Source organism: Pinus tabuliformis, chromosome 5_1 (genome assembly GCF_031772625.1).
Source record: "Pinus tabuliformis cultivar Carrire ecotype Pingquan chromosome 5_1, CPIR1, whole genome shotgun sequence".
In the NCBI taxonomy this organism is placed as follows: domain Eukaryota; kingdom Viridiplantae; phylum Streptophyta; class Pinopsida; order Pinales; family Pinaceae; genus Pinus; species Pinus tabuliformis.
The window spans coordinates 225,389,075-225,408,790 of record NC_142305.1 but is presented as its reverse complement, the minus strand read 5'-3'; the positions used below and the strand labels follow the sequence as shown (position 1 = coordinate 225,408,790).

The 19,716-nt window shown below is 38.2% G+C and overlaps 1 pseudogene; it reads right to left on the bottom strand.

Annotated features, from left to right (window-relative positions):
• Nucleotides 1-7,596: 7,596 nt before the first annotated feature.
• Nucleotides 7,597-8,571, bottom strand: LOC149164233 (casein kinase II subunit alpha pseudogene; annotated as a pseudogene).
• Nucleotides 8,572-19,716: the final 11,145 nt, after the last annotated feature.

Genomic DNA, 19,716 nt, shown 5'->3' with positions numbered 1-19,716 from the left:
ACATCCTTGATCATCTTTCTGTAGTAAAACAACAGCAATTGTGTGTTCTGATGCAAATGAAAATATTATGAAGTCTCTGTTGAATTTTGGGCTTGTCAGGACTGGTGTTTTGGTCAAGGCCATTTTGATTTCTTCAAATGCTTGTTTGGCTTCTACTGTCCATTTAATCTTGGAATCCTTTTTCATCATATTATTTAGCAATCTGATTAATTCAACCAAGTTAGGTAAGAATCTTCTTAAAAAATTGATTTTCCCTAGGAAAGCTTGAAGTTCTTTGACATTTCTGGGGTGTGGTATTTGTAAAATGGCTTCTATTATGTCAAGATAAATTTTGATGTCGTCTTTGGAGATTATATGCCCTAACAGTTTGCCCTCCTCTAGGCCGAATAATGATTTCTTTGGATTTAGTGATATACCATATTTTCTGCATGTTAAAAATACTTGTCTCAGATGGTCTAGATGCTGCTGATCTGATTTGGAAAACACAGTGAGATCATCTAAGTATATGACTAGAAAATCATGAATTTATTTAGCAAAAGCTATGTCCATTACACGTTGGAAGGTTGCACCTGCATTCTTGAGTCCAAATGGCATTTTCACATATTTAAAAGTTCCCCAAGGGGTTGTAAAAGCATTTTTTTCCTGACCATCAGGATGAACTAGAATTTGGTTGAAGCCTGAAAACCCATCTAGCAGTGAAATTCTAGAGGCACCTACTACCCTTTGTAAAATTTGGTCCATCTTAGGTAAGGGGTAGTGGTCTTTCAAGGAAACCTTATTGACATTCCTTAAATCTACACACAGTCTGATTTCTCTTGTTTTCTTCCTAGTGGGCACTAAATTAGAGACCCATTCTGAAAATCTGATAGGTGCGATTATCCCAGCTTCATACATTCTTTTGACTTCTTTTTCAATTAAAGGGAGTAGTATAGGGTTGACTCTTTTGAGTTTTTGCTTGAAAGGTTTCTGATTTTCTTTGAGGGGTATTGTATGTTGAATCACAGAAGTATCGTAAGATTTGAGATCTTCATAGCTCCAGGCAAAAACGTCCTGGAATTCCTTGAAGAGTTCAACATATTTAAGCTTTTGGTCAGGAGGCAAAGTTTTGGACAATTTTATCATTTTAGGATTTTGTTCAGTTCCTATATTACAGTCCTCAATGTCTGCATTTAGAGGCTGCATTTTAGGTTTCCTTGGGATATCATTAGAATTAAAGAAATCTTCCAAAGGAGTTAATCATGTGGGAAAATAATTATCTTTTAAATCAATAATTTCAGATTCTCCTCCAATAGGCTCATCAATGTCTATTTCTTTAAGCTCTTGCAACTTCTCCTTGGTAAATTCCGTTGGGTGAAGTATTTGAGTTGCAGTTTCTGTTGAAATTTATGTTTCAATTTTGTCTATTTTATCAACTTCACAAACAGTGTCCGTGTCTATATTAATGCTGGAAAATTCTTCTTTTAGGGTCAGGAAATTGTTAATCTACGTATCATTGTCAAACACTTGCCAATTCTTCACATTGTCTGGTACAGTTGGCCTGTGTTTTATCTCAACTGTAAACTGATGATTGGGTTGAAATGGCAGTTTACAAGTGCTGGCAAATGTTGCCAAACTGTGAGCATGCAAATTGTGTTTCCTTGGAATTTTGGCAAGCTGTGTTTCCAGAAAGGTATTGAGTATTTCAATTGCTGCTCCTCTGTAAGATCTTAATCTGAGATCATTTGTGAGGAAGTTCCCTTTCATTTGTTGAATGACTAAATCAAAGTCTCCCAAAATTGATACCCTGGTGGCCCCTAAGCTTTTGATCAATTTGAGTCCTAGCAAAAGGGCTTCATATTCAGCCATGTTATTAGTGCATCGAAAATTCAACCTGTATGCATGTCCTTCAACATGATCATTTTCTAGATTATGTACCCAAATTCCTGCCCCTGCTCCTAGTTTATTGACTGATCCATCAAATTCTAAATACCATAGGATTTCATGAATATATTTGGTATCAGTAGTTTTATAAATTTGTTTACTAGGAAGATTTGGATTTTCAGTTTCATGTGGTTTCCCTTGAGTGTCTGTTGCATCAATTATTTCAAAAGTTTCTTGGATTTGAGCACTAGGTTTTTCATTTACGATTTTTTCTTGTTCTAATGCTAAAGCCTTGACATTAGTTGAAGTTTTAACTTCAACATTGTATAGGATGAAGGAGTCCATGTTAGAATGCATGGAATAGATAGGAAAATTTTGGGGTTTCTCCTGAATACTCACCACGTATTTCATCAAAGTTTCTCGATATAATCTCTTTCGCTGGTCAAATACTGAAATAGTAGCATAGGACATGTCCAGTTGTAAAGATCCCTAGAGCTTTGCACCCCAAGATCTAGACAACAACATGCCATATTTTGGTGGAATATTAGCTACCACTACATCCATTAAAATTGTCTTGGCAGGGTATTGAACTAATGATACACATAAATCTTTGATCAATCCTAGACATCTGACCTGGCTTGAATCAAAAGAGAACAAGTCCTTGTATGGCCTGGTGATATCTAGGTCCAACTTCTCCATCACAGATTTAGGCATCAAGTTATGAGAAGCACCAGAATCAAACATTGCATTATGAAGTATTTTATCATGAATATTCAGACTTACATAGAAAGGAGGAACCCCTCCATCCACTGATTTTCCATTTACCTCAGGGCCAAAAATTAGTTTAGGCTGGTCATCAAGAAAATTTACTGCATCTTTGTTTTCTGAAATCTGAAGTGATCTGTTGATTTGTTCTCTATAGACATCATGCTTGGCTAATTCTGATAATGGAATTGCTATCTTCAATTTACCTATTTCGGTCTCAAGGTTGAAAGGTTTTTCTGTTTGTATTTTTGTATTTCGAGCAGCGAGATTTTCTTTTTCTGCAGTTTTTTCTGTGCTTTTTTCTTTTTCAGGAGTGTTGTTATGGGCTGAAGTTGCTTCTATGTCAATTTCTGGAGGTTCTTCCACATTTCCCTTGGGAGGAAAAGAGGTGGAAGGTTGTCTATCAGGTTGTTGACTGTCTGATATATCTTCAACTGTTGGATTGTTTGAGTTAGGATTTGTTCTAGGAGGGGTTTGTATAGGAGGATTCTTGATTTTAGCTTTGCTAGATTGCTTAGTATCCTTCTATTTATTAGTTTCAGGAACATCTATCCTTCTGCTTCTCAAATTATATTACTTGTGAACCTCATAGATGGCTGTGTCATATCCCTCCCTAAAATCAAATGACTCACCTGACTGGATTTGGAATTGACTAAGAGTGTAAGCCTCTTGGTATTATTGGGTCAAGAAAAACTATTGAGACCAATTAAGTTAATTTGAGTATCTTCTGTTGGTTCACTAGCAGTTGAGGCTTCAACATAGTTTCCTAGAATGGGGGTCTAATGTTTTGGTTAGGGCTAACCTTTCCAGTATTGGGGTTTTGATTTTTTCTGAAGTTTGGATTTCTCCCAGTATTGTTTGGTTGACCATCCCAAGGGTATTTCCTCTCAATTGTCTCCACTCTATCACCAAGTCTATTCATTCCTTTGATAGTGGCATCTAATTTTTGTTCAAAGGCTGAAGGTTCTTCTTTGATGTGTATCCTCCTTTCAGCTCTAGCTCGAGCTCATTTAGAAATTAGGTTGGCCTCAACACTGACAGTTATACTCTGCATGTCTTCTAAGCTTCGAAGAGCTCTTTCCCTAAGCTGGTATACCATGTCAGAGTCAAATGCATCAGGGAATTTGATCAAGGCCAAGTCTGGTGGAGGTATGAGATTATGAGGAATAGCATTGTATACATTGTTAAATCTGGTGCAGTAATCCTGAATAGTTTCTTGTGGGCCTCTTTTCAAGTTTTCATATTCTGATAAAATGTGGAGAGAGTCTTTCTTCTTTTCCCATCTATTCAAGAAGGTCTGATAAAGGACATCTGGGTCAGCAATAGTGTTTGCAGGAAGTACTCTAAACCAGGTTCTAACATCTCCAGTTAAGCTTTGGACAAAGACTTTCATTCTCACATCATCATCATCAATCTCATAGTTTTCAAAATAATTAGTCATCTTCTTGGTATGTAGTTGAGCTGTGTAAGTGCCAGTACCATCAAAATAAGTGATTTTTCTTTGATAATCTTGAGGCATAGCCCCTGGATTCACAGGTAGTTGCAGGGGAGCATATCGGTTTGCCATATTTGTAGATATAAGAGTGACAGCTGGAAGAGCAGGGATACCAGTTGAAATATGTGTTGTAGATGGGGGAGTAGTAAAGATAGTTTGAAGTGTTGATGGTGAACTAGGAGAAGCAACAGTAATGGCAGAAAGGATTGGTGCTTTTCCAGGAGTAAGCTCAGATTGGATAGGGTTCTGCTGATGTGTGTCAAGGGGTGAACTAGCAGAATGTTCTTGGCTCAGCTGGCTTCTAAGGTTCTTAGGAATCAGGTTAGGATTCTCAAACACAGGTGGGGGATTTGGATTTGGATTTAATCTAGTGTAACAGATCTTCTTCTTTGGAGCCAGCTTCTGAGTATGTTTTTTGTTTTTCTTGTAATAGTTTAGGAATTTTTAGATGAGGAGATTATGAATTTTCCTAAAGATTTATTGAAACAAGGAACTGATCAAGTATTTGGGACAACTGTTTAATACATAAACTAGATTGGAGATAGACTGAAGCAGCGTTTATTTACTCCTGCAACTGCAAAACAAAAGCAGTTTCAAAGGCTACCTGGCTAACTTCAGGCTCCATCTGTAGCTTATGAAACAAACAGCAGTAACAAACAATTTATTTAGGTCCCTAGTGGAGTTGCCAATGATGTTATCACTCAGGTTGTTCCCCAAAGTTGTAAGAAAGGGAATACGGCTGAGGTAACCACAAACCAATCTTTTAGATACAGATTCTAGCCAATCTGCATCCAGAGAGGGCTCTCTCTTTATAATTTAGCTTTGTTTTGATATGTGTTAGGCTAGTTATGAAGTACAAGGGTTTTGTTTTGTGTTTGGTTGGAGGAATGGAGATTCAACAGAACAATGAGGTAAAATTGAAGAGTTTCAGTCCATTGGGCATGATGGAGTCAAAGGAGGATAGCTTCCTGGATTGGGATTCTGAACATAGAAAGGTGTCACAGAGCAAGGTACTCAAACATGGAACAATTTGTAGGCTGAAATCAGATGGAATGGAGCCAATGGGTGAAGGGCAATCAAGAATCCTTCATCATGTTGACAAAGGGAAAATGGTTGAGTACTGTTAAGGAGAAGTTAAGAATTCCATAGCAAATATTCAAGATGAAAGAATCAGGGGAAACAGGAGCAACTAAGAATTCATTGTTTATTCTAATTCTGAAGAAAACATTGATAATAAAAAAGACTAAACACAGAGTGCAATCAAGCAAATTCTGAGTTATTCTTTCTCTGATTATTTAGATAATGAGACATAGATGATTTAATAAACATAGGAACTGTAAAACACAAGTTAGAAGGGACTTATTGATCCATAAGATGATTCAAGAATTCTGTAGTGTTATCACAAAATCAGGTACTAAGGGCTGCCACTTAGCAAGATCTTATGTAACTATTTCAAACCAGGCTTTAGACTAAGGCTTAGCCTCCTTAGTCAGAGAGGGCTCTCTCACAGATTATGAATATGGATTAATGACAAGGAAAGATGGCTAACTCTTTAAACAACACATGAAAAATAAGCTGGTTGGACAAATATCAAATTAATCTCCATTGGGCTTATGGAGTCTCACACATCTCAGCAAACAAAAACACTATCTTTTCATGGAAATCAAGGCTCTTTACATCAGATGTTCAAACATACTTTACATAAAACACAGCTTGCAAAGCATACATGAAGTCAGAGCATGAAACATGAATTCTGAGTGATTATGCTGTAACAAGACTGTAAAAGAACACTAAGAGAATAAACCACCATACATTTGAACAATAAGATCTATTGAGAATCTTGAGAAGAAACAACAGCTGTTTGTATTACTGAAATCTTCTTTTTTACATAAACCAAAATAGACTTGTTCTTTATCAAAATCTCCAACCCCTGTTACATAGATCATTCAGCTATATATAAAAACATGACTCTAACTACTTGGAGCTTCCTCCTCCAGCATGAGGGGAGCTCGATGACTGCCTATGATGACACCTACTAACTTTTAACTAACTAATAATTACAGCTGCCTATTAATTGACAGCGCTGGAATCCTAAAACAATTAAAACTCTAATTCTACATCATGCTGGAAATAGCATTTATTACAATCAGGATGGTGTTCCTACGAGAGAAAGGAGAGAACAGGCTCATTCTCTGACAAGTGGCTTCTTTTAGTTTGGCTGTGATAGGTGTCTGTAGTTGCTTGCTGGCCTTTAATGTAACATGTTTTCCAACACCCTGAAATATAGGAAACTGCTCCTGTTTGTCGGTCCTTGGTTTGCCTCAACATATTCGAATCCAAAGGAGTATGCTTTTATCCTTTAGTTAACCAAAATAGAGCGTCCTGTATGTGTTGTCCACCGTTTCATGTACCTTGTGATGACACAACATTTCAAAAAAGATTTGCCGCTTTGTTAATCTTAATAGATCAACTGAACTGTAACATGCAGCTACAGCAGTTTCGTAGCGCGCTACGAAACTGCTGTGAAATTTCAAAAACACAGCTTCAACCCAAAATCTGACTGTCTTCAAGTAACAAGGAAGAAGAAATGTATGCCAATCATTGGCAATGAAAACAAAACCCTCCCCATAAGGTCCACTAAAGTGTTCACTGCCTGAAAGATTAAGAATCCTTGGAGTTTCAATAGCTGCCTGACATAAGAGGCTAAAACAAAATTCATTGTCTTGGGTTTTTATCCCTGAACAAGAGATAACTGCCTCAGAAGGTTTATGATCTTCTGTTTCAACACCATCATCTGTTAAAATGTCACATTCCGCTGCAATTGCTTTCTGTATCAATTTGACCATTGTTCTTGACAGTACTGTTTAGTTCATGGCATTCTTCAGACATGCTAGAATGTTCTGCATCGAATGAACAAAGTTGATAATCCTTTATCCGATTAATAGTACCCATGGAAAAACCGAGTTCATGCAGCATAACACGTTCATGATAGCCAGCACATTCCTGTAAAAGTACTTGGGATGCATCTGCTGCTAAAGTACTCAATCCTGACCAAAATATATTTGCAGCAAAGGTGCGGAATTCTGAAGGTATACAAACAAGGCAGTCCAATATAACTTTGGCAGCAACCCTGAGAGCCTGAGTGTCTTGATCAACCTTCTGAGATCTGTCATTATAATCATATAGAATATGTGGTTTTCCCAAAACCGATGTATGCACAGAAACATCATGAACCTTCATCTCCCTTTGCTGCTATTTCTTACAGTTAATGCAATTTTCTGTCTTATCCAAAGGCATAAAAGTTGTATGTTATGATGCTGGTCTGCCCATCCAATACAATCAACAAGAAGATTTGATCAACTTCTTCTGTTGCCTTACACACAAGTCTGAATCATTTCTTGAACTCTTTCAGCTCAAAAGTACTGTTATTTCTATTTTCTCACTGTACTTGACTCATGCAAATTGCACCTACCCTTTCATGAGACCCTGCATACATATCTTGTTGACTGTGAAACCCTTGATGCAACCCGAACATTATACTCCTTGCCAGGATGATAAAATTCTGCAAGGCCCCAATCTATGAGACGAAGTTTCCTCTGCTCATGGTCTATCATGACATTGTGTGGCTTAACATCACGATGCATGATTCCCTGGGAGTGACAGTAATCTAAAGCCTTTAAAAGCTCATAAATATAGTATCGAATATCATAATCCGATAATGTCGGATAAAGGACTCTGAAATCTGTGTTGTTTACATATTCAAAAATCAAGCTAAGAGTTTTAGATTGCTGGTCCCGAACTATATCAAGCAGCTTCACAATATTTGGACCTCCACAAAGGTTCTGCAATATTTTGATCTCTCTCTTGATCTTCTTCTTCTTGACAGGTTTCAAGATCATGATAATGCATCGCTCATTGTTAATGCTATTGACACCCTCAAAAACCTCACTGTACTTGCCCCTGCCCACTTTTCGCACAACCTCATAATCTTCCTGATCACTTTTGCAGCGCAAGTAAGGTGAATCGATCTCAAAACCCTCTGCTTTCTCTGTTTCAGTTTCTTGCCGGAATGACTGTATGGCCGATTGTTAAATGGCGGAAGAATAATAGAAGCATAACTGCATGCGGTTTTTTTAAAACATGTGTCTATGTCCTTTGTCGGTGGAAGAACTAATGAACAAACAGCTAGTACCGTTCGCCAAATCTTAACATTTCAAAAGCTCATCACTGACACGTACACGATCCCACAACCATGTATACTTGAAGATGACATATGCACTACCTTTTAGTCGATAACCAGCTTCTACTTCATGAGAGGAATTCACACTTATACAAGCATTTTTATCCTGAGAAACGTTCTTATCATCATAAAGAGCCTGAAGAACCTCAGACAACGGTGGAGCTGACATCATCGCCTTGATATCTTCAATCTTATCTGAAAGATCTGACATTAGACCTTTAAGCACATCAACCTCATCCACAGCAGTTGTAGCCAGTGTACCAGTATGGAGATCTCCCTCGGGAACATTATTTGTCTGTGCATATTTGCCAGAACTTTCATCTTTGGATGTCTCAGCTTCATTTGTATACAAGCTGGGATTTTAAATAGCTTAGTGCATCTGGGATCTTGTTCTGCATCTGTAGAGCCAAACATATCTTAAAACATAGTTGTGAAATATGTCGACTGTTGGGTTCTTCCAAGCGTTCTACTATAGAAAGAGCTCTCAAGTAATCACTTGCAGAAGTCTGAAAATCCTTTCTTTCCAATGATGCATCTTCTAAGACACTATACCACGACCAGCATCTTCTAAATCTTGATATGCTTTCCTTCTTATGATTGGCACCTTATTCAAAAACCACCTTTCTATTAACCTCAGCTGTCATTGACAGTGGAACGGATTGAGGACTTTTATCCTGGTTAACAAGCTTTAAACTCTCACTAGAAGGCAAGCAAGCCTGTAGCCATAACTCAGATGAATTACAAACTTCACTATCAATTTGCAGAAACAGGCTTTTCTATGCATATATCATATTCCCACAGAACCCATAGGAGACAAAGGTGATATGGGTGAGATATTGGCTATGGATTTGAACAATTCCCCAATTTCGTAGCGCAGCCAGTGCAAAGTCGGTGTTTTTCACTACGAAATCACTAAAACAGGTTGCGCTGTGAAAACACTTTGTCCTTAAGCTAGTCTGAGCAATTTTGGCAACAAAACTTTCAGTGATAACATGTAGCATGGTCCTTAGCAACAATTCCTCATTCAGTAAGCTAGACAAAAATGGTTCCAACAACCTTTTATTCCAAAAACTTCAGAATTACAGCAAAATATGAGAATGCTTCCCAATCAACCAACCAACCCCTAATACTTCGTCTGAGGGGGGTCTTTACAAAAAACATCAAAATATCTTACATAATATCTGATAGAAATAATATCTGCTGACAATTAATGCTTCTTTTACACAGATAGAGACAGATAGTATCGGGAACAGGGAGACAATAAATAGATGCAATAAATTCATGCTGCGCTGGTTGCTCCGTATTTATGAGATGTACTAGAGGTAGGTGCTACAAGTCGGTCCAGAGCTGTCTTCTACTGATACTCTGTGTTGGTTATTCTGCCTTGGCTGGACTTTCTTTGACCCTGATGTGATGTGCTTTGACCCGCATGAGTGTGATTCATTCCTGTTCTCTGCATTATAGTAGATGGTCCAAAATTTTGAATTGACCAAAGATAAGTTTATAGGATCTCTAACATACTTTGCCACCACTCCGGTCCTGGTAATTTATGTCTTTGAAGCTTTCTTAAAGTTTCGTCAGTTTTTGTGTATCTGAAGAAATTAGGTGGAATGGTGAACAGATGCTTCACCTCATGCTCAATGTAAAACAAATTTTCCAGGTTGTCATAGAGGGACTGGCCAGATGGAAGTGCTCTTTCTCCTGAAGTACTTGATGATGTATTAACTTGATTAACAACATATGTATTCAATTTATATATATAGTCCTTGTGTTTCATCAGATGATCATTACTTCCCAAAGGACTTGGGAAACCTTTTTCATGCAAGATTGTAAACTTTTCTGTGAAAGAATTAATCTCTACCTGCATGTCCTGGCATCTTCTATCCAAATTTTGCATTAGAGTTCTTATGGTTAGAACTCTCTTGATGTCTAGAATGGTGCCTGTTCTGTCTCTGATTTCTAGTGCTTCTAGTTCTTCACTGGTATTGGTGTTCAAAAAATGTATTAGCCGGTCAGCTTGCTCAAGCATCTGTCCCAATAAGGCTTTTGTTTTTTGAATCTCCACTTGGGCTACTTTTATCAAGTCAATCTGCTCATAAACAGTTTGAATGGACCTCCACACATCACTAAGGGATTGAGTGATGTTGTTCCACAAAATTCCTCTGATTTCTGCCAGAGGTTTATCCAGAGAGAGATCCTTTTCTAATGCTCTTACCTTGTTCTTCAATGTTTTGATCTCCCTTGTTTTCTATGCCACATTCATCTTGGATTTATCATAACTTTGTTCAACTTTTGCCAATTTTTCTTTAACTTGCTTCAGCTCTGACACTTGCAGCTTCAATTTCTCCATGGCTTTTACTAATTTCTCTATGCTCATAGTTGTACTACTGCCTGGTGTTGTTTCTCCTATGATGACCTCTGCTATTGATGCTGGGATAGTGGGAGGCAATGTTGTTATAAGTGTGGAGGGGGAAGTAGTTATTGTTGGAGCTACTTCAGGTGGCTGGGAGGTCGACTCTCCCTGCTTTTCTTGTAGAGCTTTCTCCAGTGCCTATTCTGTCTCACTCAATCTTTCATTCAGTCTCATGAGCAGGTCCATCATGTCCTCTTCAGATTTTTGTTGTACAACATTTGCAATTTGTGGATGCATAGAAGGAGGCATTTTAAGCTGTTTTCTCAATGCAGCGATGTCCTCTTCTTTCTTCCTCATTAGTGCGTTTATGCCTTTGGCATCTTTGGGATCATGTCCCAGTTCAATGATAATTTCTTCAAATGATTTGATCCTGTTGTTCTTAGCAAGGGAAGAGGATTTCTCCAAATCTAACTGAGTAGAGGTATTATTTAAGGAATTTTGCAATTTATGAGCCAACATTGCTTTATCAGCTAATGTGGAGTATACCATCTCTCCAGTCTGTTTGTGCAGCTCAATCTGGTCTATTGGATGAATATCCTTGGCCATGACCTCCATATTTGTCCTGATATAATTAGCTGCTGATTGTGGTTGCTACACCTTGGGTTTGAAATAGCACATGATCATTTTGCCCTCCTTAATGTCATAGGTAGACATCAATCTTTGCTGTTTTGTGGGGGCCATTTTAAGATATTGATTGTAAATCTACAACCTTAGTGGGTCATTTCTAGCTTTTATCTCTGTGAATGTTCTTTTGATGTCAGAGGTTTGCTTACTTGCTGGCCTAGCGGAAGAACTTCCACACCATGCTGCCTTTCTAGCTCTTGCCTATGTGAGCTAGTTCATGTCTCTATCATTGGGGAGGTCTGTTGGCTGGTTACCCTTTCACCTCTTAGACTTTCTATTGTTTCTTCAATGATTTCCTCTTCAGATAGAGGATTCAGTCTTTGCCTTTTTTCACCTAGCTGTTCTGCAGGTCCACTAATGGGTGTGGCCTCTTCTCTGTCTCTTTTCTTGCCTTTTTCCTCATTTAGAGGAATTTGTAATGCAGGAATCTATGTTGCTTTGGTTTGGACTGGAGGAATTTGCTCTTGTTGATCAGTCATTGCTTGTTGCTCTGTGCCTACAACTTCCTTGCCCTTAGAAGACCCTGTAACTGGTGTGCTGGTTTCTTGTACCGGTTGCTGTGAAGTTCCAGTAGAGGATGTACCCACTCCAGCGTGCTGAGGCAGCTTGAAAGATACCTGTCCAAAAGAGTCCAAGTCAAGGGTCTTTTCAAGATCTTTCATAGCTTGTTCCATCTTTTCTTTCTGAGTAAGTTCTTCTATTAATGTACCGTCTACCCACTCATCCTGATTAGCAAATTGTTCTACTTCAGGGATCCTATGATGTATGTAAACTGATAGCCCGTTTCTTACTTTTCTGTCACTTATAAAGCTATTTGGGTCATATGGCACCCACCAGAAACTTTTCTTCAATTTAAGGTCTTCCCCTAATATCTTATCAGCATCTTCCCATGCATCCCTCTTTTTAATGATAAAAGGGCCTAATTCGTTTCTTATTCTCAGCTGAGCCTTTTTATTTACATTGCAAAAGTGAGTTAAATATGCATTGATAAGTTGCCTGAAATAGTCTAGTGCAAATAGTCTCATGGGCACATATTTGGGTAGCTTGTAAGGGCACAGTTCACAGCCATATATTCTGATTTCGATGTGATTCTGGTAGAGGTACCAGTCACCTATTCTGTAGTTTTTGGAGAGCTATAAAATCTTCTTTATATCACCAGAGAGCCTAGGAGAAGGAGCTCCTATCAATAGAGTGGAGGCTAGATGTATAAACCAGTCAATGAATTCATAGTAGGTATAAGGGGATTCACAAACATTGTGGAAGACTGAGGTCCAAAATATCATAGACCTCCTCTCTCCTTTGGAATCCAACTTCCTGATGGGAAATAAAAAACTATCTGGCTGATAGTATAGCAGAAGGTGATATATGAATGAGGTGTACTTGAAGACTCCTTCTCTTTCTAGATTTATGAATTGCTCATTGATTTTATTGGCAATGAAAGAGACATAATCATATTTGACAGCAGGGGTTGTCCTGGAGTAAACATTGACAACATAACTAAGATGGTCTCATCAACAAATTCATTGGTTTTTAATCCCAAGATAAAGGATATCATGTCAAGAATAAGCCTGCCAGTTTCAGTAAACCAGGAATGCACATAGGGAGGTGGGCTTTTGGGTTGGCAATCTAGTTTCATGAATAATTGAGCAATCCGGGTTATTTCTGCACTGGGAAATTGAGAGCCTTGCTCAAGCAAAAATCCCATGGAAAGAGGAGCAAGGGGCTGAGCTGGATGGAAGTGTAACATCTCATTGACAGATTCAGCAATTATGTAAAACAGAATAGTTTGGGATGGGGTCATAACTGCTTTACTGATAGGGTCATAATTGGCACAGCATTGGTGGATAATATCTGGGAACACATTGACTGAGGGAAGGTAATACTTGGGGAGATTGGATTCCCATATTCCATAGATATCAGAGTTGCTCAGATGAGTATTCCTAATTCAGCAAAATGCCCGAAGATGGTTCATATCACCAGATAACTCTTTAATTTGAAAATCTCTGTCAGCCAAGGGTAACCAATCCTGGTCTTTATGAGGTGCATTGAGGGGTGCTACATTGAGGGCCACAGCGGCTTCCATGATTGTTTGCTGTGTTTTTTGAGCTGGAGGTCAAGTTTTTGTGGAAAAAATAGGCAAAATAGCAGTTCTGGGTGTCTTTTTTTGGGAGTTATGGACTGATTTTACTTGAATTTGGCCTTGTTGGGTAAAATTCACAGAGGAAAAATGAAATTACAGGTTTGGGAGGCAAATTGGGGTAAATATCTTCTTTTTAGAGGCCAACAGTGCAAATGCAGGTTGACTAACGAGCTGCGGAACAGGATTCTGGACCTTGTTTGGCCGGGTGGCGAACTATATGCTCGAGCAGTTGCTTGGACGTAGTTTGCATGAAACATTTTTGTGGAGAAAAACAAATGAAAATGGGTGAAAATGATATTTTCTCAAATTTTTGACAAAATTTGGCTTTCGCGGGGCTTTTTGGCACTTTTTGGTCAGATGACGTCATCGGGATGTGACATCTTGTCGTGACGTGAGGGTACGAGAGGATGATGTGGCAGTGACGTCAGCCGGGGGGGGTCAGTGGGAGGGCGGTAAGCGGTATTGGCCCGCACCGCTTATGAGCTGAAATGGTTTGGGGCGGGGAGGCAGCGAGCATGGCGGGATGGCAACGCGTGTCCCGGGTATAGCGGCAATACCGTCGGCTCCTCGGGAGTTAATGGTTGGATGAAAAAGGGGTTGTGATATGTGCGTCGGCCGTTGGATGAATGGGCAGGGATCGGACGATGGGCGCTGCACGGAGATGAGGCGTGGTTAATGCGCGGGGGCCTGCTCATATTCAATTCTTTTTAATGGTTTCGAGACTTGTTTGATTGGTTAGCGGGGTGATTACACTGTTAATTAACCGGATGTTAATTAACTTTTTAAATTTTCACACGGGGAGGGTTGTTTAATAAGTTCCAGGTGAACTTATAAATTCCCAATGTTAAACAGTGATATGGTTTATATTTAAACTGAGGCGGGGAATATTAATACATGGGGTTTTATTGTATAGTTATATTAATACAGGAGAAGGGGAATTTATGAGGGATTTAATACTATCATGTTTAACAGTTAATATGGGTAATGATGTAAAATAAGCACTAAGTCTAATGTTAAGAAACTTAGGATAAGGGAATGAAAAGGGTTTTACACAAGAAATGTGGCTTTGTGCCTAAGTAAAAATTTTGTTTTATTTAGGCCTTTTATGCAATGAGATGAAGTGATTTAAGAGGGATATTAAGCAGATCTCAACACCTTGGGCAGAATTAGTAAGTGATTCGAAGAAAGGATGGAGGGGAGTTAGTCAAGCCTCACTTGATTTGTAACACAACAGTTGCCATGGTACTTATGATAAAAATAAGATGAACATCTTTGAGAGACAAAATTAATCATAAGCATGCTTCTGCAACACCAAAACTGCCTACTCGGCGTAATATACCTAACATTTTTTGTTCTTCTTCCATGGGTGCACTTGGACTTGCAAACCCTTACAAATTTTCTTTTCTTTTCATGGGAATCCTATCTAAGCCTGCCCTTATTTCTTCCAAGGGATCAGATTAAACTGTTGAGATCCTTTGCTTCTCTACCTAACTATTTATCTGCCAAGTTTAAACATTTTGGACAGATTTTATTCTCTATTACTAAAACAAGAAATTGAAACATGAACTAGCCAAGATTACGATGTTTGGACATTCATCAATTGCAACATAAAGTTCAACAAACTGCACATGAAACTTTTATTTACAGAACATGAAATAGTAGTGGCATTTGGACTTGCACACTTTCCTGGTCCTTTTTCTTTGGGGTTCATTTCTTTCATTTTTTATTTTGACCATTTCATTGTTTTTACCCTTTGATCTTTCTTTTAAGGTATACCCTCTTTTTATTTTTTTATTTTTTGATATTTTCAAAATATGGAAAACCTTTGTAGCAAGGAAAGGATGAACATATTATGGACTTTTAACCATTCAATCATGAAATATGGCACCTATTGGTATAGGAGCATAACATCGACATCAAATCATTATCCAAGAAGTTGACTTAGAAACACCCATTCAGTACCTTGAGGCTTGCATGCATCAATGGCAGGTTTTTCGCTTTCAGTGATAGGCATACATCGATGACCTTCGACCAAAAGAATTTGTATGGTGTTCGACATCAAATCACCCATTCACACCATGCAAAATGTACTGAAGTACCTTGAGGTTCATTATCATTATTGGTGATTTCTCTCGAATCTGTTAATAACTTACATCATCATCTCGTAATCAGATGGTGTCTTCCCATGTTCGACTTCAAATGATATATTCACATGGTTAGACTCAGACTTGAGTGAATTTTTGAACGATATTGAAGATCCCAGATCTAGTTTCATCCATCCGGGCTGCGATATCAGGAGTACCAAATCATATGTACAATGGCTTTACATTGATTGTCATTCTAATCATGGGTCTATATCTGTAGACGACTGTTTATGTACATGTAATGAAAGTTTATAAGCTGAGTGTGGGTATGCCTTCCCTCAACCATTCATGTAAAATCAAATATCATGATATGTATTGTAATTAATGCAGGTTACCTTCCACTTTGATACCTCCTCATCACATCGTAAAGCATTTCATTTGACATTAGCATTTTTCCGACTTCATGCTTTAGGGGGCAACTGTTACAGATCCATTTGGGCACATCAAATCCAAACATTCAGATCAGTGTTTTAGGGATCATCAAACATTGAGTTCAATTGTTTCATTCCCTAAACAAGTCAACGCTTTGAATGCTTACTTCCCATACAGTTTCATGACTTGAAGACATCCAAAAATTGCGGGACCAGCGCATGTAAGCCCTTATGAAAGTGCGCTGCAGAGCAGTTGAGTCCACTGCCAGGGTGCTCTGCAGAGAACTTAGGTTTCCTTTCACTTACGTTGGGTGAGAATGAGAGAAATTCACATAGGGTTTGGGGAATATTCTTATCTTTTTGAGTCATCTAGAAGTTTCCCTATCTTATCAACTCATATAAGCTTGAAAATAGATGAGGAATGAGTTAAGGAGCATCCTATCCTCTCATCCCTTCATCCATGGAACGAATTCTAAGTATGGAAGGCCATTCAATGTCACCATTAATGACAAAACCTCCTTTATCTTCCTATAAATTTACCACTCATCTAAGTGATCAAGGGCTGGATTATGTTTAATTGTAAGGAGATAATGCTGCTATGAGACTCGACTTTGGAGCAAATGATGTGATGCCACAAGCTTGTATTGCTTTTGATGTGATGTGGATGGGATCCAAGCTAGAGGAATGACTTTGAATCAGACATTGATGGTTGTAATTCCTTCTTCTATCTAATAAAGTGTTTGAATCTTTTTCCATATGATGTGTTATTTCATAATGCTTATATGTATGAATTTCTTCTAATTCCTTTCATTTATATTCAATGGATCATATGCTTTGATCGGTTTTCATCTTCTGTTGTGTTTACAGGGTACTTTTCAAGCGGATTAAGTATGGGAAGGAGTGACAGAATCGATACAAGGGAGACAAGAGGAAAGCGGAACTACATGTAGGCCTTCTGTCCTCTATTCTTATCTATTGCTTGTAGGGAAAGTCTAAAACACTTTAAACTATTGTTCTAGGCACAACTACTTGTCTAGTGAATTAGTGTTTATCCGTAGATGTGAAATTCTCCAAAACAAGATCATGCAAGTCATCCATTGAAAAAATGGAATTAATAATGCTAGCTTAAAAAAGAAATAGAAATTCTTGTGTGGAAATAATAGGCAAGGAGTTTAAAAGGAGATTATCTTCCAGTGTTGGTTTTCTTCTATAGCATGCCATTTAAATGTATCCCCTTAAAATTTTTCATCATCTACAACTTGTGAAAAGGATTTACTTCTTTATATTTAGTGTTGTGTGGGATTTATGACCGCGGACATAAATATCTCCCCTAGATTTTGTGGCTAACCTAGGACAACAAAATGAAAAAGGACCCTGTTATCACTTACCACAAAATTGTTCGCATGGTTCCAAATGATGAAAAAATAATGAAAAATATCAGATAAGTTTGTAGTTCTCTTCCAAGCCGCATAAGGACTCAACGCCTACATTGGACCTTCGCGAGTAGAAAGTGCTCTGAACAAAATTTCCAACGACATGTGGAAGTCCAAAAATGGATTCCAGGATCAAAAAGATATGGTATGCTAAATTTCAAGGATTGAAGCCTTAAGAAGGAATATCAGAGGTTTGGTATATCGGAGATTGCATATTGGAGGTCCAATGCATCAGAATATGTAGTATCAGAGCCTAGAGGAGATCAGTGCATCACAATATCACAACATTAACAATCAGAGAATCAGAACTTTTGAAGGTGAAAAAATTTTAAAATTTGTGACATGGGTAATGTGCCAATAGTGTAAAAACCATTGTGGGACTCCAATAAAGATTAAAAAAGGATTCTATCACAAAACCAAAGGTGGAAAAACCCTTTTCTCTCTCCTCTAGCAGGACACATGGTAGCATATGACTGGTTTTGATAAGGACATGTGGCACGATTTTTTAGCATTTTTAGGGGGCCTAAGGAGGAAAATCTAGGCGAAATATGTCACCACTCATGAATCAGTGACACATGGAAGTGATGAAATCATATTGGAGATCGCATATCGGAGGTTGAGGATGTCGGCACTTTACAACAGTTGATACTTGAAAATTTCTTATAAGGGGGCTTCGATATAGGGCTGACATGTAGTTGCAAGAAGAAATCAAAGAAACAAAGGCATAAAGGATGGGGTTGAGCACCAAGTGCAATTGGAAATCAAAGAATTAGCATATCACAACTCCAAAGTTATTTCCCTGATTGGAAACCTTCGATGATAGGGGATCCGATATTTGACTAGCGCATGGTCTGGAAGAACTTAAAGAACCAGGGGCAAAGAGTTGTTAACAAAGGGAGAATGGCTCTTGACATGAGTCTTAACGCTCTGGCACACCAAGGCTAAGTGACAAGTCATGGTCCTCAGTCCTATGTTGAGAAATGTAGAAAGGGGCTAAATAAAAGGGGCCAAGGGCACCAGAACTTGTTGTTTTGTAATATCTTTTAAGAATAAAGTTCCGATGAGTAAAATCTTCGATCTAACACTATTGCAATAATACATGACATGTTGGGCTCCAATAGTGCAATACACAGAGTTATGATATGGATGGGTCGGAAAATGCAAGTTTTAATGTGGGAATAGGGGAGTTGGTCTCAGGATTAATGGTGACTGGTAAATATCGCTGGGTCAAGGAAGTAAGCACCACGATTCGTAGGAAAGAGTGTTGGGTCTACCTTGAAGTGATATAAGACATCCCTATGCTCTGACACATGTTTTCAGTGAGATAAATGGAGGTATTAGACTCAGGAAGCAATGTGAAGGTCACCTGAGAATTAATTTCTTAGTATGGAGCTCCATGCGGTTAGGAAATGAAAGACTGTCAGGTCAATCTTTGTTTCTGATTTGTGTCAAGAAACCGATAGTTGATCACTCCTAACTCTAGAGAGTGGGGAATTCAGGTAGTTAAGGTGAAAGTGACAGGTGAACCTACCGAGTAACAAAGGAGGAACATCATGGAAAAGGCGTGGCCTGATCAAATGCAATCACATGAATCGACATGGAGGTATTTTGCTAGGGTCATTATTCAGTTTTCCCATGTTTTGTATTTTGTACTTTGTTTCATTTTAAAGAAGCAATCAATCTGTTGTAATCATTTTGGGTAGCAGAACCATCACACTCTGAGACAACTAGTTGATTAGATAGCTAGAGCTTGGTTGAGATATTTTGTAGCTATTTTTCAAAGCTCCCCTCTCCTTATAATACAAGGAAGAAACACTTAAATAAGGTTAAGAATTTTTCGAAAGAACTCTTGGAAAGGGCCTTTTCCTATTTTTATGAAGGTAGTGTTATGAATCTTGAGGTATGCACATTTCTCAGAAGATAAATACAATATTTATGGTGATTCCGACTTATTGGATTGCAGTATGTTCATGTCCCTTTGTGTTTTTATATATGTCAAATATTTTTCTCAGATTTCATGTCTCATATCCGCTAGACATATTTCTCATTAGATGCATATTCATTTAGATCAAGTTATTGATGGAAAATTCCTATATTAATGTGGAAATAAAGACTTTAAAAAACGCTCCATATATCTTAGCATTCCATAAACTTTCCCTTTCTCTCCTTTCTCTCTAAATCTAGATATATAGATTTCTTAATGTTTAAGCCCTGTATGATGGATGTATCCT